This window comes from Palaemon carinicauda, chromosome 14 (genome assembly GCF_036898095.1).
Source record: "Palaemon carinicauda isolate YSFRI2023 chromosome 14, ASM3689809v2, whole genome shotgun sequence".
Lineage (NCBI taxonomy): Eukaryota > Metazoa > Arthropoda > Malacostraca > Decapoda > Palaemonidae > Palaemon > Palaemon carinicauda.
Window position 1 is genome coordinate 84,789,972 of NC_090738.1, and position 10,000 is coordinate 84,799,971.

The following is a 10,000-nucleotide window of genomic DNA, read 5'->3' on the forward strand; positions in this document are numbered from 1 at the left end:
AGAGAGAGAGAGAGAGGAGAGAGAGAGGAGAGAGAGAGAGAGATAGTGTGTTCCTCAATTTTTCTACGTTTTAAATAAGGAACCAAATCTTTTTGACGCATGCAAAGTCTTCGAGTTTCACAAATGGAACTCGAGGACCAAGACGTGACAAATTTACTGTATATTGCTAATGGGGCGTCTCCCTCCGGAATGAAACACTGAATATATTAGAAATGCGTATTCAAAAACCTTAGAGAGAGAGAGAGAGAGAGAGAGAGAGAGAGAGAGAGAGAGAGAGAGAGAGAGAGAGAGAGAGAGACTATAGAATAGAGCAAGAACACCAAATTGAGCTCGAAGATTAACTATACTAGGCGGCTAAATTCTACCTCACTTTACAGCCAAGAGAAAACCGTTTGTTTCCTGTAACAAATAGAAAGCAAACCCTTCGATTTTTTTCACAGCTTGTACCGTAACTTCACTTAAAAAATAAACAAAACCGAGAGAGAGAGAGAGAGAGAGAGAGAGAGAGAGAGAGAGAGAGAGAGAGAGAGAGAGAGAGAGAGAGAGAGAGAGAGAGAGAGAGAAGAGTATAATGTGCTACTCTTTCCTCCAGATTCACTTCGTTACCGGGAATCATGGGGAAATAGAGAGACAAACTGAAAGACAGACAGATACACTAATCACAGAATCGGGAGTAAGTTTAATCGACATGTCAAATTGCACTCTTATTCAAAGACAAGTTTAGGATGTGATTCAACTGGATTTATTTATCAACTACTTTTCTTCAGAATCATTATATACTACTTATAGATTATCTTTATATATCAATTATATCAAGAATATATAAACCTGTGGCCGCGGGGGGCATAAAAACAATTAGAATAGCGCCTACGTTATCCCTGCGTGTCGTAAGAGGCGACTAAAAGGGACGGAACGAGGGGGCTGGGAACCCCCTCTCCTGTATCTACATCCTGTGAGACATCGACAAAGAGATGGAGCTGGGGGGAGAGTGACTGCTCCCCCCAATCAAGTTTTGGGGTGTTTGAATGTGAGTGGATGTAGTACGATAGAGAGTATATTTAGGAATAGAAGGATGGATGTATTGGCCTTGTGTGAGACGAATATAAAAGGAAAGGGTGAAGTGATGTTTGGTGAAATGGCTGGGAGAGTGTCTGGGATTGAAAAGGGGAAGAGCGAGAGAGGGTGTGGCTTTATTACTGAGTGAATGGATGATAGGTAAAGTAGTGGAATGGAAGGAGATATCATCTAGGTTAATGTGGGTAAGGGTTAGGTTTGGTAGGGAATGTTGGGCGTTTGTCACTGCGTATGGACCAGGTAGTGAGAGAAGTGAAGAAGAGCGGAATGAGTTCACGAAATGAATTAACTATGTGTGTAGAAGGACTAGGTAGAAGGAATTATGTAGTTGTCATGGGTGACTTAAATGCTAGAGTGGGCGCTGGAGAGGTAGAAGGTGTCATTGGGAAGTATGGCATACAAGGTGAATATGAGAGTGGTGAGAGACTGGTAGATATGTGTATTGAGCAAGAGATGGTGATAAGTAATAGCATTTTCAAAAAGATAAAAATAAGTATACATGGGTAAAAGTGGCAAATGGAAGAGTGAGTAGAAAGGGGATTAATGGATTATGTGTCGATAACTAAAAGAATGTTTGGAAGATTGAAAGACGTGCACGTGTTTAGTGGTATGGCTAACGCTATGTCTGATAATTTCTTGGTGCAAGGAAAATTAGTAGTAGCAAAAGAGTGGGGGAATAGAGTAGGTTTATGTAAAAGGGAGTTAGTGAGGGTTGAAGAGCTAATATAACCGGGGGTAAAAAGTAAATATCAGGAAAGGTTGGAAATGACATATGACGAAGTGAAAGTAAGAGAAACTGGCAATCTAGAGGAGGAGTGTAAGTTACTAAAAGAAAATTTTGCTGGGATTGCAAGTGATGTGTGTGGCAAGAAGGTTGTTGGAGGAAGCATGAGGAAGGGCAGTGAATGGTGGAATGAAGGGGTGAAGGCAAAAGTGGAAGAGAAAAAGAGGGCTTTTGAGGAATGGCTGCAGAGTAATAGTATAGAGAAGTATGATAAATATAGAGAGAAAATGTGGAAGTAAAGTGCAAGGTACGTGAGGCAAATAGGGCAGCTGACCTGAGGTGGGGTCAGGGACTGGGTCATTCATATGAAGAGAATAAGAAGTTTTGGAAAGAAGGGAAGAGAGTAAGGAAGGCTGGCTCAAGAATTGAAGAGACAGTGAAAGATGGAAATGGAAGGTTGTTAAAAAGAGAGGAGGCAAGGAAAAGATGGGCGGAATATTTTGAAAGTTTACTGAATGTTGAGGATAATAGGGAGGCAGATATAATTGCTGTTGCAGGTGTTGAGGTGCCAGTGATGGGAGATGAGAATGAGAGAGAGATTACAATAGATGAAGTGAAGAGAGCACTAGATGAAACGAGAGTAGGAAAAGTGTCTGGCATGGATGGTGTGAGAGCTGAGATGTTGAAGGAAGGGGGTGTGACTGTACTTGAATGGTTGGTGATATTGTTTAATATGTGATCTGTGTTGTCAATGGTACCAGTAGATTGGGTTTGTTCATATATTGTAACACTATATAAGGGTAAGGGAGATGTGCATGAGTGATGTAATTCAAGAGGTATTAGTTTGTTAAGCGTAGTTGGAAAAGTGTATGGTAGAGTAATGATTAATAGGATCAAGGATAAAAGAGAGAATGCAATCTTAGAAGAGGTGGAGGTTGTATGAATCAGATTTTTACTGTAAGGCAGATATGCGAGAAATATTTAACAAAAGGTAAGGAGGTGTATGTTGTGTTTATGGATCTGGAGAAAGCGTATGGTAGAGTTGATAGGGAAGCAATGTGGAATGTGATGAATTTTTATGGAGTTGGTGGAAGGTTGTTGCAAGCAGTGAAAAGTTTTTACAAAGGTAGTAAAGCATGTGTTAGGATAGGAAATGAAGTGAGTGATTGGTTTCCGGTGAGAGTGGGGCTGAGACAGGGATGTGTGATGTCGCCGTAATTGTTTAACTTGCATGTTGATGGAGTGGTGAGAGAGGTGAATGCTCGAGTGCTTGGACGAGGATTAAAACTGGTAGACGAGAATGACCATGAATGGGAGGTAAATCAGTTGTTGTTTGCGGATGATACTGTACTGGTTGCAGACACAGAAGAGAAGCTTGGCCGATTAGTGACAGAATTTGGAAGAGTGTGTGAGAGAAGGAAGTTGAGAGTTAATGTGGGTAAGAGTAAGGTTATTTGATGTACAAGAAGGGAAGGTGGTGCAAGGTTGAATGTCATGTTGAATGGAGAGTTACTTAAGGAGGTGGATCAGTTTAAGTACTTGAGGTCTGTTGTTGCAGCAAATGGTGGAGTGGAACCAGATGTACGTCAGAGAGTGAATGAAGGTTGCAAAGTTTTGGGGGCAGTTAAGGGAGTAGTAAAAAATAGAGGGTTGGGCATGAATGTAAAGAGAGTTCTATATGAGAAAGTGATTGTACCAACTGTGATGTATGGATCGGAGTTGTGAGGAATGAAAGTGATGGAGAGACAGAAATTGAATGTGTTTGAGATGAAGTGTCTAAGGAGTATGGCTGGTGTATCTCGAGTAGATAGGGTTTGGAACGAAGTGGTAAGAGTGAAAACGGGTGTAAGAAATGAGTTAGCAGCTAGAGTGGATATGAATGTGTTGAGGTGGTTTGGCCATGTTGAGAGAATGGAAAAAGGCTGTCTGCTAAAGAAGGTGATGAATGCGAGAGTTGATGGGAGAAGTACAAGAGGAAGGCCAAGGTTTGGGTGGATGGATGGAGTGAAGGAAGCTCTGGGTGATAGGAGAATAGATGTGAGAGAGGCAAGAGAGCGCGCTAGAAATAGGAATGAATGGCGAGCGATTGTGACGCAGTTCCGGTAGGCCCTGCTGCTTCCTCCGATGCCTTAGATGACCGCGGAGGTAGCAGCAGTAGGGGATTCAGCATTATGAAGCTTAATCTGTGGTGGATAATGGGGGAGGGTGGGCTGTGGCACCATAGCAGTACCAGCTGAACTCGGTTCAGTCCTTTGTTAGGCTGGGAGGAACGTAGAGAGTAGAGGTCCCCTTTTTTGTTTTTGTATCATTTGTTGATGTCGGCTACCCCCCAAAATTGGGGGAAGTGCTTTGGTATATGTATGTATGTATAGACAAAAGAATTCGTTTACTTATCAATTAATTATTTATCTTATACCTACTCATTACATCATTTATCTATCCATCTAAAAATCTTCTATTTAATAATTTACTAATTTTTTTTTTCATTTTCTTTTTCGTTCCTTTATCAGTAAAACTTAATTATTTGGTTTTGGTTGTAAAAATATATATATATATATATATATATATATATATATATATATATATATATATATATATATATATATATATATATATATATATATATATATATATATATATATATATATTTTTTTTTTTTTTTAAATTAATCATGTACAAACAAATGACGTAGAGCGTCTATAAATACCAATCATCTGATCATCTCATTAGATCATTCATCAATGTATCTAAGAATTGTCTATTTAATCTTTTATCTAATTAAATTCATATCTCTTAACTTAAATTAATCATTTACAAATAAATGACTAAAACGTGTAAAGATATAATAATGAATGAAGTAAATTATTTTCAGGACATTGGTATAAAGTATGTAACTATGATTAGCATTAAATTAATAGGTGCTAGACAAATTCTTTTTTATGGCGTTTTTCCTTCAGAATGTAATAAAATACCAACCTTGAATGCACCAACAAAGGTTTACAAGGATTTTTAATTCAGTGAAATGAAGAAACATTTAGGTGAAGAAAACTCTAACATAACAAACTTGCCATAAATCTTATCACTTTAGTTTATTAACTCCTAAAATTGATAACCTAGAAACTCATATAATGTATGATACATGAAAATAGAAAAATAAAAGATTTACTGATCACATTGTTAATCATTCTTTTCTGATATAGATATAAATACTCTGAACTAAAACCAAATTAAGATGGAAAAGTTAGAAGTGTCAAAACTCTTAAAGGGGGTTTTGAAAGATTAGGAATTAAAAAGTTTAATTAACTCAAAGTCTTTAATGGATTTGTTAAGGATCTTGATGCCTTTATGATTAATGTTTGCCGAAAGTTTTGGCTCTTAAAACTTGCAGAGTTATGTTGCTAAAAGTTTCCGAAGCCAGACTCTTTAATTACGTCTAGAATTTAATTCTTTAAAACATGTGTTCCTGCAATATTTCTTTATCACATTGTAAAATTTTCTAAATAAGTTTATTAGGTACTTTAGTGTCCACTGAAAAGGTAAGAGTTACTTATTTTAGTAAGGAAAATTAAGTACACTAATTTATAGAAATACTTTAATCGATAAAACGTGAGAACAAAGCTCATCTCTACTCTCCACAGAAGTTTTATTTTTTTTTTAAATTTCAAGAGACTAAATTAATCGCACATAAATAGAATCCGAGAATGATGGACCTTTTATTCTTCCATAATGATTCCAGAACTATTATAATGGTAATAGCATACCATAATCAATAATCTAAATCTATCAAAAATCCATGAATTACACTTCACTGACAATCCGTAGTGTTAAAAAAAAAAAAAACGTAAAAGGATATTCTCCGTAAAAATATAGTATTTTCAACCGTATTTAAGTGAAATACAGACTGTAATATCGCTTTTACCTCAATATATCCGTTTTTTAAGGGGTAAAAATCCTATAATAAATGTTTCCATACATTTACCGTTTTTAAAGCAAATCTTTAACAGCTCCTTTAATCATAGGCAAGTCAGTGCTATAATCGATTGGCAGTCTGAGCATTCATTTAGAAAAACTTAGAAAGATATGAAATTTCCTATCAATATTTTTCTAATTATTCGTCGGCAACCTTACAGTAACCCAGACTTATTCCATACGACACCATAATGTGACATAGTCTCATGAACTTAGTAATCCTTTTCCAATCAGCTGGTTGTGATATCTTATAATTATCCTGACCATTCTAATTTCCTTTGGGTAATATCAGGATACTACGATAATCAAGACTAATACCCTTCCAATTCCTCAATGATAAACAACATTGTAATCTTGTGTTGATATCTTATAAAGATTTAATACACTTCAAGGATGTTTCAGATTAATATCTCAGTAGATAAAGATTAATTACTAAGTTGAGACTTTTCATGCTTAGGCTTCATATTTAGTAAAATGAAAAACTTCCCAATATATTTGGCAACAAATAAAGGAGAATCATGACCTGGAATAGCAAATCATATTTGAATGCAGCAATACAGAAGAAAAATAGGAAAATGATAAACCACTGAATACCGAAAACTATTGCATTAAATCAGAACGTCTTTCTTCCTTACAGGATTACGTAAGACATAGCAGGATAAATTAGGACTGATTTCCAATAAATTGCCTCTTTATCGACAAGAAAAAAATAAATACCCCCAAAATAAGGGTCTCTTTTGAATGGTTTCAACCATGGAAAAATGCCAAGAGCTAATTAACTTCGATCAGTGACGCCAGAGGAACATGTTCTGAAAATCCTTCTGTTTGTCGAGTTCATCATTGAATAGAAATTCCTTAATGCTGGTGTGTGAAACTTATCACAGGTGAACAAATAGAACGGATAATTAGAAGTTTGATTCTTCAATGGCCCTGTAGGTGATAAAAGTTGTTGTTATAGAGGCAAAGTGAATTTTCTCAAAAAATACTAAGGGTACAATTGCACCCACAGTTATTATGAGTACAAACCATTTATCGTTTAATCATAAACACAAATGTGATGAGGTACATAGTTATATTTATATGTATATATATTGTATACAATTATATAAACAAACGTTCACAAACATATGTATATAAATACACACACATACACACTAACACACACACACGCACACACACACATACATACATATATATATATATATATATATATATATATATATATATATATATATATATATATATATATATATATATATATATATGTGTGTGTGTGTGTGTGTGTGTGTGTGTCTGTGTGTGTGACACACATATATACACACACGCACACACACACACACACACACACACACACACACACATATATATATATATATATATATATATATATATATATATATATATATATATATATATATATATATATATATATATATGTGTGTGTGTGTGTGTGTGTGTGTGTGTGTGTGTGTATTTATATAAATATGTTTGTGAGCGTTTGTTTATATAATTGTATAATATACGTATATATACATATATATAACCATGTACCTCATCACATTTATATATATATATATATATATATATATATATATATATATATATATATATATATATATATATATATGTATATATATATATATATATATATATATATATATATATATATATATATATATATATATATATATATATATATATATATACATGTACATATATATATGTGTGTGTGTGTTTGTTTGTATAGATATATATATATATAGGTACAAATGTAGTTATCTAATACACATATATATATATATATATATATATATATATATATATATATATATATATATATATATATATATATATATATATGTATATATAGCGTATATATATGTTCAGATTTTACTCCAGCTTTATCTGTTTATCCCATTCACATAAAATGTATTGACAAAATCCGTAACTCAAGCAAGCGGCCATACCCGATCGGGGCCATAAGCAAACATACATCAAATCCTAAAGTCCGTGAATATAACTGTATATTTCATGAAGATATAACAGTAACTCTTTATATGCACTAAAGTCAGTAATATCCTTTGATTTGGTAGACTTATGGACATTGACCTGTCGGGAGATTCGAAATTCGTATTTGGAGCCAAAATTTTTGAGGTTCGAGGCAGAGATGATACTAATCGTTCTAAGTGGAAGATAACGACAAATGAGTTACTTGGCTTCGGTGAGGTATGGAAGAAGACGAGGCACAGAAGGGAGGATAGAGCAATGAAATTCTATATTTACTTTTAATAGAATTACTAACCCGTTGGAAAACATTACGTAAGGGTGAATGGCGGAAGTAATGATAACCTCGATATTAGAGAATAGAGTAAATTTGATGCAAGAAGAGATGGAAGAGAGGGTTGATAGGGATAGAAAAGGGGTAAAATGGGAAGAGGGATAAGAAGATAATGAGAAAGATTGGAAGGTTCCACTAACAAGAATAAAGTAATATTTAGTATTATGGCTGTGGTTTCTATCGAACTCATGTGAAACTTTTTACTCTTTCTTGCTTCTTCTATTTCCTATCGTTGACTTTAAGAATGCTTTCTTTATTAATAAGAAAAAATAGCTCAATAAGGATATATGTTTTAGTACGTTAGTATGATAAAAAATAACAAAAGACTACACATTTTATTCAGGAAAAGTTGGGTTATTATTATTGTTATTATTGTTATTATTATTATTAGCTAAGTTACAACCCTAGCTGGAAAAGCAGTATGATATAAGCCGAAGCACTTCAACGGAAAAAAAATGGCTCAATGAGGAAAGGAAACAAGTAAATAAATACATTAAAAGAGAAGCAATGAACCATTGATATAGAATATTTTAGGAACAGTAGCAACATAAAAATAGATCTTTCATATATAAATTATAGAATCTTCAAAAAACAAGCGAAAAAGAATTTAGATCAAATAGTGTGACCGAGTGTACCCTCAAGTAAGAGAACTATAACTCAAATAGTGGAAGACCATGGTGCAGAAACTATGGCACTACCCAATACTAGAGAACAATGGTTTGATTTTAGAGTGTCCTTTTGCAAAAAGAGCTGCTCACCATAGCTGCAGAGTCTCTTATACCCTGACCGAGGGGAAAGAAACCACTAAGCAATTACAGTTACAATATGCAGTAGTTAACCATATGGGAGCGATAAAGTATTGTCTGGTAATATCAGTATTGTTAGGTGCATGAGGACAGAGAATGGGGAAAGAATAGGCCAGACTATTCGGCGTATGAGTAGGCAAAAGGAAAAATTGACCGTAACTAGAGAAGGGGATCCATTGTAGTACTGCCTAGCCAGTCAAAGGACACAATAACGATCTATAGGCAGTATCTCAACGAGTGGCTTGTGGCTTGGCCACCCTTCTACCTGAAATCACACGATTTTAGGAAAATAGTACTAAGCTGTTAGAAGTGGAAAACGAAGAAGAAAACATGTGAAAAAGGAAAAGGACTAAGGAAAAAAAAGAATAGAGTGGCATACTGTAATAAAAAACAAAAACAAATCTGTGTACAGTAATAAGACGAACAATAGTTATTACTGTCCTTAGTTTTCTCAATTTATGTGGAAAGTATCTTCGAGCGCATACCATAAAGTATCAATTGTGAGGAAGGGGAGCCAAGATAACTTCCACCAACCAAACTGAAGAGCAAATGATATACGATGCATTTGCAATGATAGAGACGCTTCAATAACTGCTTAAGATAAACTAATTATGGATAAGTCATGAACGTAAATATCCACTGCTAATGAGGGTTCTAATAACGTCAGTAAAAAAAAATTATATAATTCACGGGTCCATTATTGTTTCATGAGGCAATGCTGGTTTGTACTTGAAAATTGAGGTATTGCAATAATGAAATTAATTAGGAATGATGATTTTTCTGGGTGACGGAGTATTGGATGAAATTTTTGCAATAGAATTATCTGGCTATATTCAGGATTGAGATGATAATTAGGCTAATTACAAGAAAATTTTCGAATATATATGTCATAATTCGTGTATATAGATCTCTTGTACGACAAGGTAAATGGACTCAATATTCATGAGTATTCCACAAAAACCGATGTCTTTGCATATTTTGCAATGGCTTCATTTTGATAACGAAGTAGTTAGTTGCCGGTGACCACTCGAGTTGATAAGTCCCTCACCTGAAAGGGCAGACTGTGTATTGTGTACTTACGAACGAACC